Source organism: Danio rerio, chromosome 17, assembly GCF_052040795.2.
Source record: "Danio rerio strain M-AB ecotype USA chromosome 17, GRCz13ab, whole genome shotgun sequence".
Classification (NCBI taxonomy): Eukaryota; Metazoa; Chordata; class Actinopteri; order Cypriniformes; family Danionidae; genus Danio; species Danio rerio.
Genome location: NC_141037.1, coordinates 32,117,501 through 32,129,339, shown reverse-complemented (window position 1 = coordinate 32,129,339; position 11,839 = coordinate 32,117,501). Strand labels below are relative to the sequence as shown.

At 33.7% G+C, this 11,839-nt stretch overlaps 1 protein-coding gene across 1 annotated transcript in view; it reads left to right on the top strand.

The window, feature by feature from the left end:
• Nucleotides 1-1,301: 1,301 nt before the first annotated feature.
• alkal2b (ALK and LTK ligand 2b) overlaps nt 1,302-11,839 on the top strand; it is a 22,566-nt gene continuing 12,028 nt past the window's right edge. The window contains exon 1 of the mRNA XM_087288394.1: nt 1,302-1,524. The gene's annotated coding sequence lies outside the window, so the exon portion shown is untranslated. The remainder of the gene's footprint in view (nt 1,525-11,839) is intronic.

Here is an 11,839-nt window from a genome sequence, read left to right as displayed (position 1 = left end):
AAATAATCTGCCAATGGGGTAAGCAAAATAATCTTATTGCGAAAGGAAAAACAAGATTATTTTGCTTACGCCATTGGCAGATTATTTTGCTTGTTTTAAGGAAAAAACTCACTTAATTATAGCATATTACTTCTTAAAATAAGACAATATTTTTAAAAAATCTAAGTAAGAAAAGCATTTTTTTGCTGAGTAATCATCAGCTAACCAATTAGATCATTCCAAATGCAACTTAATATCCAAGTTAACTTTACTCCCTGTCTTTATTTTGGAAGAAACACCCCCATCCACCACTTCTCCCTCCTCCTCATTTCTAGTAACGGGCGATACGGCGGCTTAGTGGCTAGCAATGCTGCCTCACAGCAAGAACTTCACTGGTTCAAGTCCTAGCTGGGCCAGTCGGTATTTCTTTGCAAAGTTTTATTCAAGCACTTGATACTGAGCTTCTCTAAGTGGGTATGCACTGGTGTGGTTGGCCGCCTATTTCTATAGAGCTGTCTTTATTAATCAAGGAATAGGCCAAATTAATCAGGGAAAGACTACCTGATCTCATATCCTTTTAAATGCTCATTGACCAGGCGGGAGCCTTGGGCTCATCTGTCTCCAAGCTCAGGGTTCTTTCCCGGGACAGCATGCCAAATCTGCTAAAATCGTCAAGCATTATCTACTGTAAGTGTAAACTCTTGAAATTAAAATTGTATTTCTGCATGCATTAATTTTATTTGTCTAATTTATAGAAATTAATTTTCAAAATTCAGAAATGGGTCAAAACTGGTGGAATTAGTGCAAACCAAAAATTGGTGCTTTATTGCTATTTAAAACTATATGTTCTTTTAAAACCTAAAAGCACTAGCTTGAAAAAAAAAATAAGTGCAGAAAGCAATGGATTTCACTCCAGAAAATCCAGTTTCACTCATCAAATCTTGTGTCACGCTTTTACACAAGTACATCACAGTGTGTTGGCCAATAAAGAAGTGCTAATATGTTATCTCAACAGCAGTGTGGATGGAATTTGGAGATGTGGAGTCTCGCTCCAGACACCTGCAATCGAAATCTATTGATCTTGGCAGCACATCCTCATGTACGTGTGATTCCTCAGGTGGTGATTTGACACGTTTATGTTTGCATTATGGATCTTAAGTAATCTTAACACAGAGCTTAGAGAAGGTTTAGATGCAAAGGTGTCAGAGCAACATCTAGTAGTTATCATTACAGCTTTTGGCAAGGTAAAGTATGTGTAATGACACTAATGGTCTTTAGCTAATGCCATCGTAAAGCTCTCGAAATCCTTGTAAGCTTTCAAAATCCTTTGCAAGGGTATTGTTGTCACTTACTGTGTTTTTTTGACCTGCTTGTCGAAAGTTTATAACAGTAGTATTTGCAATACAAACTGAACCAGCAGTATTTTATCCATGAGATTAAACATACATTGTTTTTTTTAATTTTGTTTAAAAGATAAACAGGAAACCACTATTAAATACTGAGAGAACAAAATTAGAGGAGCGTTTCCCAAAAGATCTGATGAAGGTAAGACACAATACTACTGATTTTTGTTTTTATTCTCTGTTGATTGTAAGCTGCTGTGCTGTTTGACTCACATACACAGCATTAATAAATAATCAAAAGGAATTCCCTCTTTAACATCAAAGAGAAATATTAACAGCTGACAAAGTACCAGCGTGAGCTTTGAAAATACAACTGCAAAATTGCTTTGAAACGTTTTACTGTATAGTTGATCTGATAAAACCAGCAAATGTAACACAAAGTTACACAAAGTTAAATAAAATATGTTTCAGAGTTTGGGTTATATATTTAATATTGGTAAAATGCACACAAAAACTGTCAAGATTCATTATATCAGTAATTACAATTTGCTTTCAACAAGTAATTAGCAGGAAACAATTATTGATAAAGACATTAAATATGAGACAATAATGTAATTATTTAGCTGAACTGTGTAAAAATATAAATGAATTAACAGTTGTCTATAGCTCATGCTGATGATCGGTGTTTACTCACGCTTTTTAATTGTTTCATGTGACCTCGGTCTGACAACTTTTGATGTTAAAAATAAACTCACTACATTGCTAGCTAACTAAGTGACTTTTAAAAAACATTTTCAGTAGACTGATTTTATTGTATAAGAAATAATCCACTGTAAAACATTTTTGCTGCCTTCAATATGTTGGTTGAATCCACTTTGTATAAATTTAAATAATTTAGTTGAATAATTTAGTTGAAACTTGATTAAATCATTAAAATAAGTTAAAGTAACATAAATTGATGGTGATTTGTTTAAATTATTTTTGTAATATATTTTACACTTTACAGAAGTAAATCAGTAAAATAACAAAAAAGCACAGCCGGTTTTTGTAAAGTTATTAATATATATATATATAAAGTTGTAATGTCACTAAGTAAACAGCAGTGATCAGAAGTCCCATAATGAAATTTAAAAGCATCAATAAACATAAAAACACCCATGAATCAAGAACCACAACAAACTTTCGATGGATTTATGGTGAAGTCAGCTCAGAGTTAATTCAGTTCAGATCTATATTTTTAAAATGAGTTCTGTTACATAATAATAATAATAATAATAATAATAATAATAATAATAATATAATTAATACATTAATAATATAATACAATACAATACAATATAACATAACATAATATAACATAAAATAACATAATATAATATAATATAATATAATATAATATAATATAATATAATATAATATAATATAATATAATATAATATAATATAATATAATATAATATAATATAATATAATATAATATAATAGGACAATTTTAAATAAATTGCCAAGGTTGAGTGCCATTTAAAGAAAATCCTAGTGCAGTATATCTGCTTAGAAATTGATTTTGCATCATCAAAGAACTCAAGCAATGGTACAGTGCACTTTTTTCCAGTGTGATGTCAAATCAACATCAAATTAGCACAATCCTTTGAAATTACTCTTCAAGTAAAGTCTTGTTTTACTATGGATTTGCTATGACTATGAGCTTTCAAAAAAGACAAATAGGAATAAAGTGTAACAAATTGGTAATCCTATATAAACAGCAAACACATCATTTGTCTTCAGAGTACCCAGTTCAGTCAGCTGGGCCTTTCAAACTGTTCACAAGTCTTAACATAGAAAGGTTTTACTCCATCAACACCACACTGAAGCTCTTTAGAGAATGCGAATGATTAAAGGAATGTTGATCCCTAAACCTGAGATCCTCATGTCATTCCATATGGTGCTTTATTTTATTTGTTCTGTGCAAAATGTTTAAAGAATCTAATTCAAGCACCAAAAGGGGCCAGTTGTTGTCACTAAATAGAAAAGACATGCATTTTTTTGTATTCCTAAAAAAAAAGAAAACAGTACCCAACAAGTTTGCAATAATATGACAGTGAGGAAAATAATGGGCAAATTTATTTTTGGCTGAACTCTTCTTTTAAGATTAAATCCGCTTACATGCATTCTGCTCCTGAATGAGTCATTTCAGAACTGCCTCTGCTTGCTTGGTCTCTAAGGTTACGAGCGACAAACTGCACACACACATTCTGAAATGGGATAATAGTTTTGCTGGATACATGAGACATGTTCACACATCTATTTCCCAACATGAACATGACAAATGTTGTTGCATTCTTGAGTTCAGGTTTCTCATACCATAGGATTAAATTGTTTGATCTGGTCAGACAAAAGAAATTTAAATTCTAACTGTACTGGAACTTTCTGAACACAAAAAGACCACTTATTGAAATAAAAAAAAATGTCTGTTTCTGAAAAATAAATGAATGTTTTGTTAGATTCAAGGCTGTTAAAACTAATAAAATGGTGAAAGAAATTCTAATTACAGTTAGAAATCCATTTGTAGTATAGCATTCACTTGTGTTTGTATGACCAATTTGTTGAATGAATCACATTGCTAACATATTATCAATATAACATTTTCAAAAAGTAAAAGTTTTGTTTAGTAGTATGTATCATACATCTACATTAAATTATTTAGCATTTTTAAGTTTTTGTCCAAAGTGACAAACAATTGAGGAGGCATTTAGTGATTTGACAAGAAGAAGCAACACACAAGAACTTCTAAGGCTGCGTTCACACCAGATGCGGATGAAGCATCAAGTGCAAGTGATTTACATGTTAAGTCAATGAAAAGATGTGAATAGATATCCTGTGGTGAGATATTCGTGAATAAGGTGGTTTGAATGATGCGATTCCTGCAAGTGATGTGATTCGCATAAATGAAGTGGCACGAATTTAGCGTTTCGTGCGTTTGACTCACTTAACGCATGTTTCATGCAAAACGGGTGAGTTGGAAAATCTGAAATTAGAGAGAGAGAAGAGTGTTTCTACAGGTGGTTTGTCAAGCACCTGTGTGAGGCACACTCAGTTTGGGTTTTTGTTTTCCACAGGGGTTCAAGTGATCTTGGAAGTGATGGCTTTTCAGTTGTCATTTGAATTATACTAGTAAATCGGCAGTCCATATGGGAATGACAAGATCCTTCCACCAGCATGAAACATTGAATGAAAAGGTTTTGGAAAGGGACTTGTAGCCTTTCTGCAATGGAACCACAAGAGATTTAGATCACTGGAAAATGAAACACTTCTTTTGCCTTTTTCAGTCTTTATACACCCCATAAGTCCTTGTGCCAATTATGAGAGTAACTTCTGGTTAACTGTAAACAGTCAAAAAAGTTGTACTTCTTAACAGTAAAAAAAAACACATTGTGGCATTATTCTTCTAACATTTTAGTCATCGAACATTAAAAGGGCATTTATTTGAATTTACTAATTACTTTCAGCAGACCATAAATATTATGATCAAATATTACTTAAAATACAGAATATTAAATGTAAATAATCAGAACACAGAGACATCGCAAGTGCTCTTGTTACCCAGCTAACACATTTTGGTTCCCAAAACGTTCTCTGTTGGTTAGCCATGATGGGTTTCTTTGAAAGTTGAAATTACGTTGTACATGTCAAACTTAAAAATCAAAATATTCATTTAATTCATTCAAGTTTAAAGTTGAAACAATTACAAAATTCACAATACTGATATAAAAACTACTTAAAAACTATGAAATTAAAAAATCCTTAAATTTTTTTTCTAAGTTGAATGAATTGCGAGGTTATTGGATAAGATACAACGCAGCAGACACAATCCTGCTTATATTTAAAAATGAAAAAAAAAAAACATTAAAATTAGACCTCGGTGGAACAAAAAAAGATTTGACCCCTTTAATCTTGTCTGCTTGCTTTACATGAGGCACAGATTTCCATGAGACCCCTGCTACTTTTCTAAGTGGGACTCCTAGTTGATGCTAACTAATCAGAACATGTGCTGTAACGTATTATTGTTATTTGACTGTGAGCACATGCTATTTATGGATACGTGTTAGTAGTACAAGAAGTAAATATCACAAACTTACGCACACAGCTTCTTACACTCTCAGAAAGAAGCATACAAAATCTGTAACTGGAGCGATACCTTTTCAAAATGTACACTTTTGTACCATACAGGTAAACTGTAGTACCTTTAGGGTTCCATATTGTACATTTAAGGTTCACTTTTGTACCTTTAATGTACTATGCGGTACACATTTGTACTTTCTAGGTATCAATATGTACCTTTAAGGACCTGTTTGGAACAAAACTGTGCCACCCCAGTGACAGGTTTTGTACCTTTATTTCTGAGTGTATTAAAAAAAAGTATTGTTGCAGAATCAACATTAATGACAAGAAACAATGCATTTGACTGCAAATAACATCAATCCACCAACCTACTCTATCTACTCTAGAATTTACATTTGCATGTTTTTTTTTTTGTATTTATTTCGATTTGTATTTGTGTAAGACTATAAAGAAGTGTTTTGTATAATAATGCAAGGCATGATCATAAGGGGTCAAGCATTGGTTTGTTCATTAAGTCCCTGCTGATAGATGCAGTAACTACACCATGTGGATGCAAAATGCATTTGAATCCATTGATGGCAGTGCAAAATTTGGATTTTGCTAAAAACAAATACTAGAAACAACTTCTGATTAAGCTGTTTCAGCATAGTCATTATTTTGTGGATTACATTTTAAATGAATTGCAATATATTTTTTCACAATAGTATACATTTTACTGCATGTTGACTGAATAAAAAGCCTTAGTGAACATACAGTAATACACTATGAAATTCCTTTAAGACACATTTTTAAAAATCTTACCAATACTATAAAAATATTGTTTCGACTCAAGATACACAGATAAAATATATTATGTTCAATAAACATTCTAGCCTAAGTTTAAAGGAACTTTTAAAAAAAACTTTTTCAAGTTGATCACTATAAGAAAAATGAAGTTGCTCCTACCAACAGATTTTTAGCCCTGGCACCATTATCTTGTTTTTCAGTTAAAACGAGATCTAGCATAGCACATGCAATATCTTCTTTAATTTACAGTAGCATGCACATTTATTCAACAAGCATTTTTCACTTTTATAAGATAATCAATTTTCATAATCCATTTTCAAGAGTTCACACTTAGCTGATGATTGATTATAAAGCTTATTTGGCATGCTGTCCCGGGAGAGAGCCCTGAGCTCATAAGATACTCGAGCCCGGGGATCCCTCCCGTTTGCAAGTTAAGAGGGGTGTGAGAGCTCAGGTAAAACTCGAGAACTCCCATGCTGTAGTTAATGAACAGATATTGATAGCTCTTAAGAGATGACTACTTACTAGGAGCATGTCTATGGTGCCGATTTAGATTAGTCAATTAACTTAAGTTGCATGTTTTTGGACTGTGGGAGGGAAACCCACTTGAGCATGGGAAGAACGTTTAAACACAGAAACGTTGGCTGGCTTGGTAAGGACTAGAACCAGTGATGTTCTTGCTGTGAGGCAACAGTGCTAACCACTGGGCCACCGTGCCACCCATAGGAAAGGAGGAGGAGAAGAGGTGGAAGGGGGAATTCCTCAAAATGAATATGGCTGTTATATGGAACTTAGGGTATTTATAGTGGCTTAGGAATCGTCTGATTGGTCAATCATAAATTGAATAATGGGAGACTGGCAGCAAGCAACCATAACCACATGATCCTCTCGAAACTAGTTTTTATTATCAAAGCAGATAGTCAAAGGGATAGTTTCTTACTCTCTCCTTCTCTCATAACACTTTTTTTTTCTTCTAAACAATAATAATCTGTGGCAATTTATTTTAATACAAAACATAACATTTAATGCCAAACCATTAACAGGTCTTTTCCCTCCTTAGAATACATATAAAATTGCATTGTTTAAATGTTTAATAAACATTTACTTAAACTATTGCAACTGTTACACTCATTACTCTTATACTAAGCATCCTGGCCAAGAAAAAAAACATTTTCAAATCCCAAAGTTATCAGTATTATTGTCACTACAACTTCATTTTAAATGGCACACTAAGCTAGTGGAATTTACATCTGATGCTTCTAACTATAAAAGACTACTGTACATTTAAAGATTTAGATTTAAAAGTTGGACCATGTATTTATTTTATTATAATACATGTAACCATGCATTTATTTAATTAATATTAAATTAAAGTGGTAACTGGTTGCCTAAATTATTTTTAGTGCCAAAACATCACTCAACAGTAAATCTATCTGAACAATACCTTAGCAGCAACAATTATTGTTACAATTCGCTTTTTAGAACTAGAAATTACACACTTCACTTTCAATCTACAACAAACCTGCAGACTGGTTATTAGTGTCATTCTGTCTAAGTATAGCATATAGCGTTAATAATACATCAGTTATCTAACCGAGCTCTCTAACTGACTCAGCAGATTTACACTGTAAAAACAAACTTTCTACAATAAACAAGTCTCAGAACGCCTGGAAAAACCAGAATCATCAGGTGTACGTGGCCTCGTACGGACTACTTCGGCTTTCAGTCAAAAGCAAACATGTGGTGATGATGTGACAACAAGCAGACGTAATGAACATATCAAAACTGCTGTCAAAACTGTCGGTGATATCAGATAAGGCGAAGAGGTCAGCAGGGATTAAGGCTGCGGACAGAGAACTGAAAAGAGCCAAGATTAATGAGTTAACAACTGAAAGAAGATGAGTGGATTTTAGGATCAGTGGCTGATTGTGTAGGCTGGACGCTGAGGGGTATGTTTGGATACGGGTCGACATGGCTGCTGTCATACCAAACTTTGAATTATATGACCCATCTGGAGTGCTTATTAAGTGATAGTAGATATAGAGGATCACTGAAGTTAGTTGGAGTGGATGAGAGCCAGATCTGTTGACCGTTAAGAAAGAGTCTGGTGACAGATTGGTCTGCAGGGAGGCAGGGAGGAGATAAAGGCCACACGTCTGAGGCTTAGGCACGCTGTTTTGCTGCGTCAAGCATGTGAGGTTCATTGCAGGTTGAGTAGTAGCTCAACTGATTTAAGCAAAGTGTTATTTTAAAATGAAAAAGAAAGTTGCTTTCAACATGTTATACTTATAACAGAGTTGCTAGATTTTTTTCATTGCGAATTTAGCTGCAAAAACAGCTTAAAGGGACAGTTTATCCAAAAATGATAAAATAATCTTTTTATTATTATTTACTCACACTTGAATTGTTCCAAAACAGTTTGATTTTATTTGTTCTGATGAACATAAAAGTATGTTTTTTCAGGCCCTTAGCCAGCCTGGTGAAAGGGTTGGTTCTTTTGTTTTTTCAAAAACTAGACTTTTTACAGTTATTCGACTCAATTTGTAATCAGGTATAAATACTGCGTTTAGTCACATTTTAAGTACACCTTTTTTTGCTGGATTGCTTTGTGGTCTTTGATGGTGCTTTGATGGTCACACTTTTTGATGTACCAAAAACATTTTCTAAAGATTTAGAATAAAGAAATCTGAAAAAAAATAAAAAAAATAAAATAAAAAATAGGGTATTTGTATATAAAATACAAATTCATTACATCATATATCACTAGGGGGTAAAAGTAAAAAATAGAAATCTGTTAAAGTATTAAATTAGAAACTGTAGCCTATTGTCATTTTTTAGGCAAATAACAAACTGGCCAGCACATTCAGTTTCCAGTCAGAAATAAGGCATTTAATAATAAAAATTAATAACAATCATAATAACGAGCTTCATGATTTTTCTAGCCTCTCTCGTAAAAAAAAGTATATCTGACAATTCATGCATGACAGCAAATGCCTAATAAGTATTATTTATTCATTCATTCATTCATTCATTCATTCATTCATTCATTCATTCATTCATTCATTTTCTTTTCAGCTATAGTCCCTTTATTAATCTGGGGTCGCCACAGTGGAATGAACCGCCAAATCATCCAGCATATGTTTAACACAGCAGATGCCAGCTGCAACCCAACATTGGGAAACACCCAAACACTCTTGCACACACTCACATACACTATGGACAATTAAGCTTATTCAATTCACTACACCGGAGCACCCAGAGAAAACCCACACAAACATGGGGAGAACATGCAAACTCCACACAGAAATGCCAACTGACCCAGCCAGGGTTTAAACCAGCGACCTTCCTGCTGTGAGGTGATTGTGCTACCCAATGCGCCATCGCGCTGCCCCTAATAAGTGTTATAAGTAACTTTAATATGGGCTACCTTTTGTGGTTTTACAACATTTTATTGGTCATTTTTTTAAGAAAAAGGTCTAGGATTTAAAATAAAAGTTACTTGTAAAATGTTTTCTCTATTTAACAACAATACACTAAAAGTTGACTTTACTAGCATCAGATTCTGCTTAGTCTTAAAGCCTTTTTCGATGGGTTATTTTGATCATTAATGATGGCATAACAGTCAAAATAGGACATATGAGCTCATGTATTGGACAAATACTGGACCTTTAACAGTAGGGGGTGGGTCTTTCAAACCAACCGAACATCCCATGGCTACGGGCCTGTTTTTGATGAGTGATGAACCCTATGTAACCATTGGAACCAATGGAAAATAGGTTTTAAAATATGCAGCAGCTCTTGAATAGAATAACCTGCAAAAAAAGTTGTAGTTTAAAAAGTTGGCTTTACTACCCGTCTTTCGGATGAGATGAGATGACCATTCTCTGTGGTCATTAAAAATCCCATGGCACTTCTCGTTAAGAGTAGGAGTGTAACTACAGTGTCCTGGCCAAAGTCCCTCACTCGGCCCTAACGATCATGGCCTCCCAATCATCCCAATCCATCGAATTGGCTCTATCACTGTCACTCTATTCCACCAATAGCTGGTGTGTGGTGAGGGCACTGGTGCCGTTTTCCTGTGGTTGCCGTCGCATCATCCAAGTGGACGCTGCACACTGGTGGTGGTGTGGAGAGACCCCCCTCATGATTGTGAAGCGCTTTAGGTGTATGGCCATACACAATAAATGCGCTATATAAATACACATTACATTACATTACATACTTAAAAAATGGATTTTAAATTATTTGGAATTTAAAACATTGGCCTATAGATGTTCTGACTGGTTTTAATTGTCATAGTATCTGTGTTCTGATGGATGAATTATGTCATGTGTTGTTTTTGTTAAACCCATGTGAACTGCATATTGCTTAATCTTGCCCAAAAAGATTCACATTTAATCTTGATGTGCTTTTTTACTGTAAAATAAAGGCTGGAATAATAATACTGAACTGACTTACATAATATTTATTTAGACTTTAATATAATGTAATATAATATAATATAATATGATATAATATAATATAATATAATATAATATAATATAATATAATATAATATAATATAATATAATATAATATAATATAATATAATATAATATAATATAATATAAATACAGGTTACAGGTTTTCAAATGATCTACTTTTGTGGGTTGCAGCTGGAAGGGCATATGTTGCGTAAAACGCATGCTGGATACATTGGCGGTTTATTCCTCTGTGGCGACTCCTGATTAATAAAGGGACTAAGCCGAAAAGAAAATGAATGAATGAATGAATTAACTACATCTGTGTTAAACAGAACAAAAATAGGCCTACTCAATTTCTTTGGAACATCAACAGTTAGTAAATGATCACAATTGAATTTTACCATTTTGGGGTGAACTGTCCCTTCAATAAAGTGTACCGCAGTTGGGTAGGAAGGGGATTTGTTTTATGCATCGGGAGTTTAAAATTATTCTGCATTTTTTTTGCTTGTTTTAATCAGTTTTGTGGTCGGGAGTGGTAAGAATGATCTTGTTTTGTCTCACCTATAGGGGGCAATATGCTTGCATGACTGTATATTATTTAAGTATCCTTTTCTCTAACAGTGTATGCATCTATTTAGTGTTCACGACCATCTTAAATTAGAATGCATCATGTGATTTTATACAAGAAAAATGTCTGTATATAGGTCAGAGAAGAACGGGGGATTTTCAGGCATGAAAACCTTTCATGCATTAGCATGTTTTGTTTAACAATATTGTTTAACTATATTCTAAACACAAAATAATGACTATAAAACATTTTTATCATGATTTGCAGAAGTAACCCACTAAAATGTCATTCAGTATAACAAGCTTTTATTCATTTATTCAATTTCTTTTCAGCTTAGTGCCTTTAATGATCAGAAGTCACCACAGCGGAATGAACTGCCAACTTAACCAGCATATGTTTTACGCAGCAGATGCACTTCCAGCTGCAACCCATCACTGGGAAACATCTAAACACTTGCATTCACATGCATACATTACGGACAATTTAGCTTACTCCGTTCACAAATAAAGCATGTCTTTGGACTTGTGGGGAAACCAGAGCCCCAGGAGGAAATCCACGTGAACACGGGGAGAACATGCAAAC